Source organism: Panulirus ornatus, chromosome 25, assembly GCF_036320965.1.
Source record: "Panulirus ornatus isolate Po-2019 chromosome 25, ASM3632096v1, whole genome shotgun sequence".
Lineage (NCBI taxonomy): Eukaryota > Metazoa > Arthropoda > Malacostraca > Decapoda > Palinuridae > Panulirus > Panulirus ornatus.
In genome coordinates this window covers 12,001,572-12,014,562 of record NC_092248.1, presented here as the reverse complement: position 1 = coordinate 12,014,562, position 12,991 = coordinate 12,001,572, and the positions used below count along the sequence as shown (strand labels likewise).

Genomic DNA, 12,991 nt, shown 5'->3' with positions numbered 1-12,991 from the left:
GTATGAAAGAGAAAAAGGAGAAAAGAAAAAAAGCTGAGGAAACCAACATCAAAATACTCACACTGTTGAAGTAAACAAGGTAGTTTCCAGTTGATTAACAATAAAACACGAAATTAGAGCACTGAAAATGGTATACATAAAATTGTTTTAAAGGAAAATTATTATTTCAGTGTCAGCATGAAATTAATCAAGATAAAGTTGGTAAAGCAGCTGGAGATCACCTCAGGAAATATGCTGCAGCTATAGGAAAGCTGAGATTCAGTAAATATTCTTGAAATCTCTATATGGTTTGGTATTTAAGACTAGATAATTCGTAGGCTTTTTGATGAGAGACTGGTGTGCTACTATGCACCTGAAAAAGGATAATAAGCGTAATAACTGTCAGCGGATGGAACATGGAAGCGGAAGTGGATCATAGGGTGGGGGAGGGGGCGAAAATTTTGGGAGCCTTGAAAAATGTGTGGAAGTCGAGAACATTATCTCGGAAAGCAAAAATGGGTATGTTTGAGGGAATAGTGGTTCCAACAATGTTGTATGGTTGCGAGGCGTGGGCTATGGATAGAGATGTGCGCAGGAGGATGGATGTGCTGGAAATGAGATGTTTGAGGACAATGTGTGGTGTGAGGTGGTTTGATCGAGTAAGTAACGTAAGGGTAAGAGAGAGGTGTGGAAATAAAAAGAGCGTGGTTGAGAGAGCAGAAGAGGGTGTTTTGAAATGGTTTGGGCACATGGAGAGAATGAGTGAGGAGAGATTGACCAAGAGGATATATGTGTCGGAGGTGGAGGGAACGAGGAGAAGAGGGAGACCAAATTGGAGGTGGAAAGATGGAGTGAAAAAGATTTTGTGTGATCGGGGCCTGAACATGCAGGAGGGTGAAAGGAGGGCAAGAAATAGAGTGAATTGGAGTCATGTGGTATACAGGGGTTGACGTGCTGTCAGTGGATTGAAGCAAGGCATGTGAAGCGTCTGGGGTAAACCATGGAAAGCTGTGTAGGTATGTATATTTGCGTGTGTGGACGTGTGTATGTACATGTGTATGGGGGGGGGGGTTGGGCCATTTCTTTCGTCTGTTTCCTTGCGCTACCTCGCAAACGCGGGAGACAGCGACAAAAAAAAAAAAAAAAAAAAAAAAAAAAAAAAAAAAAAAAAACTGTTCCTAGTTACCCTTCCACAAGATGGGTATATCTCACTTTGGATGTCCGATGAGAAATGACAAACTGCTTAACTGCCCTTTCAATATGGAACAAACAAAAGTTGGGACTGAAGTGAATTACAGTTGAAGATGGGACTGAGTCTGACCTGACGACCAGTGATGTCATTGCTTGGTCTAACCTTGGGACCAGTGATGCCATGTCTGGATATCACCCAAGTACCAGTGATGCCATTACCAGGTTTAACCTAAGGACCAGTGATGTCAAGACTGGTTCTGACCCCAGGACCACTGATGCCATGGCTGAGTCCTAGGTGAATTGATGAATATATGGAAGGAGAAATCACTGTCTGTAAGCAAAAAAAGTTATGTGTGAGGGTATACTATTCCCACCAGACTTGTATGGATCCAAATCTTGGGCCATGAATGCAAAAGAAAGAGGATGGATGTTCTGGAAATGAAATGCCCAAGGACAGTATTTGGTTTACAAAAGGTGACTGTTTGAGGAATTATGGTGCCAGAGAGAAGTGAGGTAGTAAGTGCAAGTTGATTGAGTGGGCTGAACAGGTTGTGCTCAAAACATTCAACCATTTAGAAAAGACAGCTGATGAAAAACTAAGAGAATACATGTGCTAGAGTGGAAGGAGCATAGGTGAGGTAGAGACTAAGAAGAAAATGGAAGGATGGTGTGGAGGATGCTATGAGGTCTTGGGGTCTGAACATTAGACAGTGTGAAAGGTATGCACTGGATTGTTAAGAATTCCCAGTTAGAATATAATTCCAGAAACCAAAATATCCATAAGAATTATATTTTTCATCCTTAATTGAACTGGTGTATACTTGTATGGTGAGGCATTTAGTCTGTCTGTAGAACCATGCAGAACAGCATAAACAACAGTTGTGGAAGTGAATATTGTTACAATATCTTTGAGGTATAGAAGATTGTTTCTCATGTGTATGGTGTTAAGCGTTACATGCACTGAAGTTCATCTGGTTAAAGCCTTCTGATGGAATATTTCAGTACTGAAATCACGGTCACAGTATAAAGAACCTCAGGATTTTGCTACGTGGTTTAGTTAGGGAATATGTACTTTGTTGATGTATCTATCTATTTATATCTTTGAAGCCTGTTCCAAGTGGAACTCCCTCAGAGTGGTAGCCACAGCAACAGTCTCCATTACTAAAGAACTCCAGTGCTGCTTCTTGCCTTTAGTGCCTCATCCTTAAAAGACCACTGGCAGAGAGCAAGTTTAGTGCAGTGTTTGCAGGGGCTCCTATCTAATGTTCCTAATGACTACTTCTATCAAATGCTTCTACCTAATGTTCATACCTAGTAATCCTGCCGAAATGTTCCTAATTACATCTTTTATCTACTGCTGCTACCATTTTGCCAAAAGGCAGGGCTAGCACATAGTGCTCACCGCAGGAAAATCTAGATTTACGAAGAATGAGCTACTGTAGTTAATTGTTGTTAAGTGTTACATATGACAAGGAAAGATTATGTTTGTGAACAGAATGCCAGTAGTCCACATGTTAAGGAGGCAGAAAGAAAAGATAGCTACCCGGGACAGAGGAGTGCCACTTGACAACCTCTAAAGTGGTGGCTCACTAAGCAGATGTCACTAACCTTCCTGATACCCAGGCAGGTAGTACTGGTAATATAACTCCCTGGTCGTTGGTTGCCTACCAACTACTACTTTGTTGAGATTCACAGAATTAATGTCAACCCTTGCAAAATCTTATGAACACATAATTCTAAAGAAACAAAGAAGGAATATTCATTTAGCGGCATTTATTGGCATTATATTCTTTTACTCTGAAGTGCATAAGTATTTAGGTTACTTATTCTTAATGTGACATACCATGTCGATTGCAGTAAACAATACACAGTTCTTCATTTACATCTGTTTGGGTGCTTTATTTAATAGTTTATCAGCCCTTGCATTTTGGGAATTATATTAATTGGAATAGCAATCAAATTAGACCCCATTAATATTCCAGTGCATATATAGTGTATTTGCACTATAAATTATTTGTGAACTATATCTAAAATTTTCCAAAAGACTTGCTGCTTGCACGTAGAATTTGTTAGTTTTATGTTATGCTTGGATGCACATTTGATTGATTTCCACAATTTTTATATATTATGATCTGTAGAATTTACCTTTGTTACTTAGATATGACTATCTATGATTTGTATGTGTATAGGAACTTTTCCTGTAAGTAGAAACACTGTCAGTAAGATGTTCCATGTAAAGAAGTTGTATCATCATCATCATTGGATGGAAAAGTACAGTATTGTGAAGACCTTTCTTACCCCACCCAAAACAGCACATTTTACCATGTTCCTATATGGAGAGCAGCCCCAAAGCTGAAGTAACCTCATGATTGGAGTTAAGGATTATAAGATAATGATGGTATGGTAAACCCTCAATTTAATGGACCAGGCAAATAATAATACATTAATTAATAATAATTTAAGAAATAAAAAGAAATATCGCACCATGGTTATTTCATATTGCATTTGTTTTTGGAAGCATGGGGTAGACTCACTTTGTTTCATCTCGGTCTACCTTAAGCAAATGTGTCAGGTTGTATACAGGGTGTTTTTGTTATATCAGAATTGTGACTTTGTTTATATAATTTTGTAATCCTTACAATTCAAAATGGCATCAAAAGATAGAAGAGTTAAAAGAACATACAGGGGGGGCATGAGGCATACAAGGGATAGAGTTCATTGGAGCAATGAGTTATAAAGGGGATGCCATGTTGTCTGTGGGCTGAACCAAGGCATGTGAAGCAGTTGCAGAAACCACAGAAAGATCTATGGGGCCTAATTGTGGACAGGGGGTTCTGCTTTTGGTGCATTAAACACAATGGTTAGAGTGTGGATGTGAATGAATGAGGCCATTTCTTTCTTTGCAAGTTAGTGAACACATATGGAAATAAAAAAGTCTAAGTATTCTTTCATACCTGCTCATTGTTAATTACATAAATGAATTTGTCATAACAACAGATCAAGAAATGACCTCATTTACCTACGTCCACCCTGTAGAGTTAGATATGTAACCACAAGATCCCTTTTAAATATTGGGATTCTTCAGCTTCAAGGTAGCATTTAATACAGAAGCAAGGTAAGGTGGCTCCTTTTTAGTAGGAAGGTCTGTCTGCTGATAAGATACTTTACTGTAAAGCCTCCTTCAAGTTGAATTCCAGCTTGCAGTGTTAACATTTGCAGGTGGAGTCCGAGAAAACCTTTATGAAAATTGAGAAATGTGCAATTTATTTGCATTAATGCTTTTGAAAAATTTAGTCATATTTTCTTCTGAAAGTTATTCTTCTCATTTCTTATAGTATTTACAAAAGTTGGGTTGATTTATGATGCTAAAATTCAGTGTTTCTGAAACCTAATATTAAAAACCTTTAGGTGCTACCAGAACTCTGTTAAGAAGCATCTGCTGTCTGTAGCTGCACTTTTATTTCTAACAAAATAACACAATAGTATGTAAGTTCTCGACAAATAAATAAGTTTACTATACAGAGTTTGTGTTTGAATAGCCCTGCACCAGCAGCCAAATTAACTTTGTTTCTTATGTTAGCTGAGACAGCATGGGCAACTGAGGCCCTAATCAAGGCCTCCTTGTTAATTCTCTCTCTCTCCCTCTCTCTCTCTCTCTCTCTCTCTCTCTCTCTCTCTCTCTATATATATATATATATATATATTTTTTTTTTGCCGTTGTCTCCCGCGTTTGCAAGGTAGCGCAAGGAAACAGACGAAAGAAATGGCCCAACCCACCCCCATACACATGTATATACATACGTCCACACACGCAAATATACATACCTAAACAGCTTTCCATGGTTTACCCCAGACGCTTCATATGCCCTGATTCAATCCACTGACAGCACGTCAACCCCGGTATACCACATCGATCCAATTCACTCTATTCTTTGCCCGCCTTTCACCCTCCTGCATGTTCAGGCCCCGATCACACAAAATCTTTTTCACTCCATCTTTCCACCTCCAATTTGGTCTCCCACTTCTCCTCGTTCCCTCCACCTCCGACACATATATCCTCTTGGTCAATCTTTCCTCACTCATTCTCTCCATGTGCCCAAACCATTTCAAAACACCCTCTTCTGCTCTCTCAACCACGCTCTTTTTATTTCCACACATCTCTCTTACCCTTACGTTACTTACTCGATCAAACCACCTCACACCACACATTGTCCTCAAACATCTCATTTCCAGCACATCCATCCTCCTGTGCACAACTCTATCCATAGCCCACGCCTCGCAACCATACAACATTGTTGGAACCACTATTCCTTCAAACATACCCATTTTTGCTTTCCGAGATAATGTTCTCGACTTCCACACATTCTTCAAGGCTCCCAGAATTTTCGCCCCCTCCCCCACCCTATGATCCATATATATATATATATATATATATATATATATATATTATCCCTGGGGATAGGGGAGAAAGAATACTTCCCACGTATTCCCTGCGTGTCGTAGAAGGCGACTAAAAGGGGAGGGAGCGGGTGGCTGGAAATCCTCCCCTCTCGTTTTTTTTTTAATTTTCCAAAAGAAGGAACAGAGAAGGGGGCCAGGTGAGGATTTTCCCTCTAAGGCCCAGTCCTCTGTTCTTAATGCTACCTCGCAAATGCGGGAAATGGCGAATCGTATAAAATCGTATATATATAATTGTTTATCCCTGAGGATAGGGGATTAAGAATACTTCCCACGTATTCCCTGTGTTTCATAGAAGGCGACTAAAAGGGGAGGGAGCGGGGGGCTGGAGATCCTCCCCTCTCGTTTTTTTTAATTTTCCAAAAGAAGGAACAGAGGGGGCCAGGTGAGGATATTCCAAAAAAGGCCCAGTCCTCTGTTCTTAACGCTACCTCGCTAACGCGGGAAATGGCAAATAGTTTAAAAGAAAAGAAAGAATATATAATTGTTATTATTATTATTATTATTATCATTATTATTATTGTTATTATTATCATTATTATACTTTGTCGCTGTCTCCCACGTTAGCGAGGTAGCGCAAGGAAACAGACAAAAGAATTGCCCAACCCACCCACATATACATACCTATACATTTCAACTTATACATACATATACATACACAGACATATACATATATACACATTGGAAAAGATCACAATTTTGCACATGATCAAGATATTCCTATGAGTCCACAGGGAAAATGAAACACGAAAAGTTCCCAAGTGCACTTTCGTGTAATAATCACATCATCAGGGGAGACACAAGAGAGAAATATAACAGTCAGTTGATATACATCAAAGAGACGAAGCTAGGACGCCATTTGGTAAACATGTGTTTTAGATATCTGGATGTGGATTTGGCAGCAGATGGAACCATGGAAGTGGGAGTGAGTCACAGGATGGGGTAGGAGGCGAAAGTTCTGAGAGCTTTGGAAAATGCGTGGAAGGCGAGAACATTATCTTCGAAAGCAAAAATGGGTATGTTTGAAGGAATAGTGGTTCCAACAATGTTATATGGTTGCGAGGCATGGGCTATAGATAGGGTTGTGCAGAAGAGGGTGGATGTGTTGGAAATGAGATGTTTGAGGACAATATGTAGTGTGAGGTGGTTTGATCGAGTAAGCAATAAGAGGGTAAGAGAGATGTGTGGTAATAAAAAGAGTGTGATTGAGAGAGCAGAAGAATGTGTATTGAAATGGTTTGGTCACATGGAGAGAATGAGTGGGGAAAGATTGACAAAGAGGATATATATGTCAGAGGTGGAGGGAACGAGGAGAAGTGGGAGACCAAATTGGAGGTGGAAGGATGGAATGAAAAAGATTTTGAGCGATTGGGGCCTGAACATGCAGGAGGGTGAAAGGCGTGCAAGGAATAGAGTGAACTGGAACGATGTGGTATACCAGGTTCGACGTGCTGTCAATGGATTGAACCAGGGCATGTGAAGCATCTGGGGTAAACAATGGAAAGTTTTGTGGGGCCTGGATGTGGAAAGGGAGCTGTGGTTTTGGTGCATTATACATAACAGCTAGAGACTGAGTGTGAACGAATGTGGCCTTTGTTGTATTTTCCTATCGCTACCTTGCACATGTGCGGGGGGGAGGGGGTTGACATTTCATGTGTGGCAGGGTGGCAACGGGAATGAATAATGGCAGCAGGTATGAATTATGTACATCTGTGTATATGTATATGTCTGTGTATGTACATATATGTATACGTTGAAATGTATAGGTATGTATGTGTGTGTGTGGACGTGTATGTATATACATGTGTATGTGGGTGGCTTGAGCCATTCTTTCGTCTGTTTCCTTGCGCTACCTCGTTAATGCGGGAGACAGCAACAAAGTATAATAAATATAAATATGAAAGTATATATGTATATGTCTGTGTATATATACATAGAAATGTATAGGTATGTATATGTGCGTGTGTGGGTGTTTATGTATATACATGTATATGTGGGTGGGTTGGGCCATTCTTTTGTCTATTTCCTTGCACTACCTTGCTAACACGGGAGACAGCAACAAAGTATAATAAATAATAAATAAATAATATATACATTTATTTATTTATTATACTTTGTCACTGTCTCCTGCATTAGCGAGGTAGCGCAAGGATACAGATGAAAGAATGGCTTGCCTTCATCATCCCTGGCACCACCCCCTGCATCCGTGAGGTAGCTCCAGAAAAACAAACAAAAAAGGCCATGTTCGTTCACACTCAGTCTCTAGCTGTCAAGTGTAATACACCAAAACCATAGCTCCCTATCCAAATTCAGGCCCCACGAACCTTTCCATGGTTTAACCCAGACGTTTCAAATGCCCTGTTTTAGTCCATTGACAGCACGTTGACCCTGGAATACCACAACTCCAATTCACTCTATTCCTTGTACACCCCTCGCCCTCCTATATGTTCAGGCCCCGATCCCTCAAAATCTTTTTCACTCCATCCTTCCACCTTCAATTTGGTCTCCTGCTTCTTGTATATATATATATATATATATATATATATATATATATATATATATATATATATATATATATACATATTTTTTTTTTCTTTTTTTTTTTTTTTTTTGCTTTGTCGCTGTCTCCCGCGTTTGCGAGGTAGCACAAGGAAACAGATGAAAGAAATGGCCTAACCCACCCCCATACACATGTATATACATACACGTCCACACACGCAAATATACATACCTACACAGCTTTCCATGGTTTACCCCAGACGCTTCACATGCCCTGATTCAATCCACTGACAGCACGTCAACCCCGGTATACCACATCGATCCAATTCACTCTATTCCTTGCCCTCCTTTCACCCTCCTGCATGTTCAGGCCCTGATCACACAAAATCTTTTTCACTCCATCTTTCCACCTCCAATTTGGTCTCTCACTTCTCGTTCCCTCCACCTCCGACACATATATCCTCTTGGTCAATCTTTCCTCACTCATTCTCTCCATGTGCCCAAACCATTTCAAAACACCCTCTTCTGCTCTCTCAACCACACTCTTTTTATTTCCTCACATCTCTCTTACCCTTACGTTACTTACTCGATCAAACCACCTCACCCCACACATTGTCCTCAAACATCTCATTTCCAGCACATCCACCCTCCTGCGCACAACTCTATCCATAGCCCACGCCTCACAACCATACAACATTGTTGGAACCACTATTCCTTCAAACATACCCATTTTTGCTTTCCGAGATAATGTTCTCGACTTCCACACATTCTTCAAGGCTCCCAGGATTTTCACCCCCTCCCCCACCCTATGATTCACTTCCGCTTCCATGGTTCCATCCGCTGCCAGATCCACTCCCAGATATCTAAAACACTTTACTTCCTCCAGTTTTTCTCCATTCAAACTTACCTCCCAATTGACTTGACCCTCAACCCTACTGTACCTAATAACCTTGCTCTTATTCACATTTACTCTTAACTTTCTTCTTTCTCACACTTTACCAAACTCAGTCACCAGCTTCTGCAGTTTCTCACATGAATCAGCCACCAGCGCTGTATCATCAGCGAACAACAACTGACTCACTTCCCAAGCTCTCTCATCCACAACAGACTTCATATACATATATATACATATACATATATATATATATTTTCTTTTTTTTTCAAACTATTCGCCATTTCCCACGTAAGCAAGGTAGCGTTAAGAACAGAGGACTGGGCCTCTGAGGGAATATCCTCACCTGGCCCCCTTCTCTGTTCCTTCTTTTGAAAAAAAAAAAAAAAAAAAAAAGAGAGGGGAGGATTTCCAGCCCCCCCGCTCCCTCTCCTTTTAGTCGCCTTCTACGACACGCAGGGAATATGTGGGAAGTATTCTTTCTCCCCAATCCCCAGGGGATATATATATATATATATATATATATATATATTATATTTTTTTTTTATTTTGCTTTGTCACTGTCTCCCGCATTTGCGAGGTAGCGCAAGGAAACAGACGAAAGAAATGGACAAAACCACCCCCATACACATGTATATATATATATACACGTCCACACACGCAAATATACATACCTATACATCTCAGTGTACACATATATATACACACACAGACATATACATATATACACATGTACATAATTCATACTGTCTGCCTTTATTTATTTCCATCGCCACCTCGCCACACATGGAATAACATCCCCCTCCCCCCTCATGTGTGTGAGGTAGCGCTAGGAAAAGACAACAAAGGCCCCATTCGTTCACACTCAGTCTCTAGCTGTCATGTAATAATGACCGAAACCACCGCTCCCTTTCCCACATCCAGGCCCCACAGAACTTTCCATGGTTTACCCCAGACGCTTCACATGCCCTGATTCAATCCATTGACAGCACGTCGACCCCGGTATACCACATCGATCCAATTCACTCTATTCCTTGCCCGCCTTTCACCCTCCTGCATGTCAGGCCCCGATCACTCAAAATCTTTTTCATTCCATCTTTCCATCTCCAACTTGGTCTCCCACTTATCCTCACTCCCTCCACCTCCGACACATATATCCTCTTGGTCAATCTTTCCTCACTCATTCTCTCCATGTGCCCAAACCATTTCAAAACACCCTCTTCTGCTCTCTCAACCACGCTCTTTTTATTTCCACACATCTCTCTTACCCTTACATTACTTACTCGATCAAACCACCTCACACCACATATTGTCCTCAAAAATCTCATTTCCAGCACATCCACCCTCCTGCGCACAACTCTATCCATAGCTCACGCCTCGCAACCATACAACATTGTTGGAACCACTATTCCTTCAAACATACCCATTTTTGCTTTCCAAGATAATGTTCTTGGCTTCCAAACATTCTTCAAGGCTCCCTGGACTTTCGCCCCCTCCCCCACCCTATGATTCACTTCTGCTTCCATGGTTCCATCCGCTGCCAGATCCACTCCCAGATATCTAAAACACTTTACTTCCTCCAGTTTTTCTCCATTCAAACTTACCTCCCAATTGACTTGACCCTCAACCCTACTGTACCTAATAACCTTGCCCTTATTCACATTTACTCTTAACTTTCTTCTTTCACACACTTTACCAAACTCAGTCACCAGCTTCTGCAGTTTCTCACATGAATCAGCCACCAGCGCTGTATCATCAGCGAACAACAACTGACTCACTTCCCAAGTTCTCTCATCCCCAACAGACTGCATACTTGCCCCTCTTTCCAAAAGTCTTGCATTCACCTCCCTAACAACCCCATCCATAAACAAATTAAACAACCATGGAGACATCACACACCCCTGCCGCAAACCTACATTCACTGAGAACCAATCACTTTCCTCTCTTCCTACTCGTACACATGCCTTACATCCTCGATAAAAACTTTTCACTGCTTCTAACAACTTGCCTCCCACACCATATACTCTTAGTACCTTCCACAGAGCATCTCTATCAACTCTATCATATGCCTTCTCCAGATCCATAAATGCTACACACAAATCCATTTGCTTTTCTAAGTATTTCTCACATACATTCTTCAAAGCAAACACCTGATCCACACATCCTCTACCACTTCTGAAACCGCACTGCTCTTCCCCAGTCTGATGCTCTGTACATGCCTTCACCTTCTCAATCAATACCCTCCCATATAATTTACCAGGAATACTCAACAAACTTATACCTCTGTAGTTTGAGCACTCACTCTTATCCCCTTTGCCTTTGTACAATGGCACTATGCAAGCATTCCGCCAATCCTCAGGCACCTCACCATGAATCATACATACATTAAATAACCTTACCAACCAGTCAACAATACAGTCACCCCCTTTTTTAATAAATTCCACTGCAATACCATCCAAACCTGCTGCCTTGCTGGCTTTCATCTTCCGCAAAGCTTTTACTACCTCTTCTCTCTTTACCAAATCATACATATATATATATATATATATATATATATATATATATATATATATATATATATATATATATATATATATATATAGATATCATACATAATCACTGTTCCCCATGTCAGCGAGATAGTGCCAGGAAACAGACGAAGAATGGCTCATCCAATCATATACACATATATGTACATAAATACCCACCTATGCACATACACATACACAGACATTACATACATACACATGTACATATTCATATTTGCTTGCCTTCATCCTTTCCTGTTGCTACCCCACCTCACAGGAAAAGAGCATTGCTATCCCCTGCTTCAGCGAGGTAACACCAGGAATACAGACAAAAAGGCCCCATTCGTTCACACTCAGTCTCTATCTGTCATGTGCAATGCACCGAAATCACATCTCCCTATCCACATCTAGGCTCCACAGACCATAACCTTGGTTTACCCCAGACACTTCAAAGGCCCTGGTTCAGTCCATATATATATATATATATATATATATATATATATATATATATATATATATATATATATTATAGAGTGAATTGGATCGATGTGGTATACCGGGGTCGACGTGCTGTCAATGGATTGAATCAGGGCATGTTAAGCATCTGGGATAAACCATGGAAAGTTCTGTGGGGCCTGGATGTGGAAAGGGAGCTGGTTTTGGGCATTACTGCATGACAGCTAGAGACTGAGTGTGAATGAATGGGGCCTTTGTTGTCTTTTCCTAGCGCTACCTCGCACACATGAGGGGGGAGGGGGATGTTATTCCATGTGTGGCGAGGTGGCGATGGGAATGAATAAAGGCAGACAGTATGAATTGTGTGCATGTGTATATATGTATGTGTCTGTGTGTGTATATATATGTGTACATTGAGATGTATGGGTATGTATATTTGCGTCTGTGGACGTGTATGTATATACATGTGTATGGGGGTGGGTTGGGCCATTTCTTTCGTGTTTCCTTGCGCTACCTCGCAAACGCGGGAGACAGCGTCAAAGCAAAATAATAAATATTCATACATATTCGCCATTTCCCACGTTAGCAAGGTAGTGTTATGAACAGAGGACTGAGCCTTTGAGGGAATATCCTCACTTGACCCCCTTCTCTATTCCTTCTTTTGGAAAATTGAAAATGAGAGGGTTGGATTTCCAGACCCCGCTCTCTCCCCTTTTAGTTGCTTTCTACAACACGCAGGGAATACGTGGGAAGTTTCTTTCTCCCCTATCCCCGGGGATTGAAACCCATAAAAATCTTAATGAAACGTAAATAATTTTTCTCAAGATTTATAGTTAGTAATAAGGGTGTATCTAATGTGAACATTTCCTTATTTAACAAAAGAAAAAAAAATCCAGCGAAGGATAAATTGTACCCCTGTCTTATACAAAGTATTTTAAAAAATCTTAACTGCATTACTTTCTTTCAGATATGCTACTCTGTTCACTGA

The 12,991-nt window shown here is 40.7% G+C and overlaps 1 protein-coding gene across 1 annotated transcript in view; it reads left to right on the top strand.

The window, feature by feature from the left end:
- LOC139757326 (uncharacterized) overlaps positions 1 to 12,991 on the top strand; it is a 35,976-nt gene that overhangs the window by 3,204 nt on the left and 19,781 nt on the right. The window lies entirely within an intron of this gene.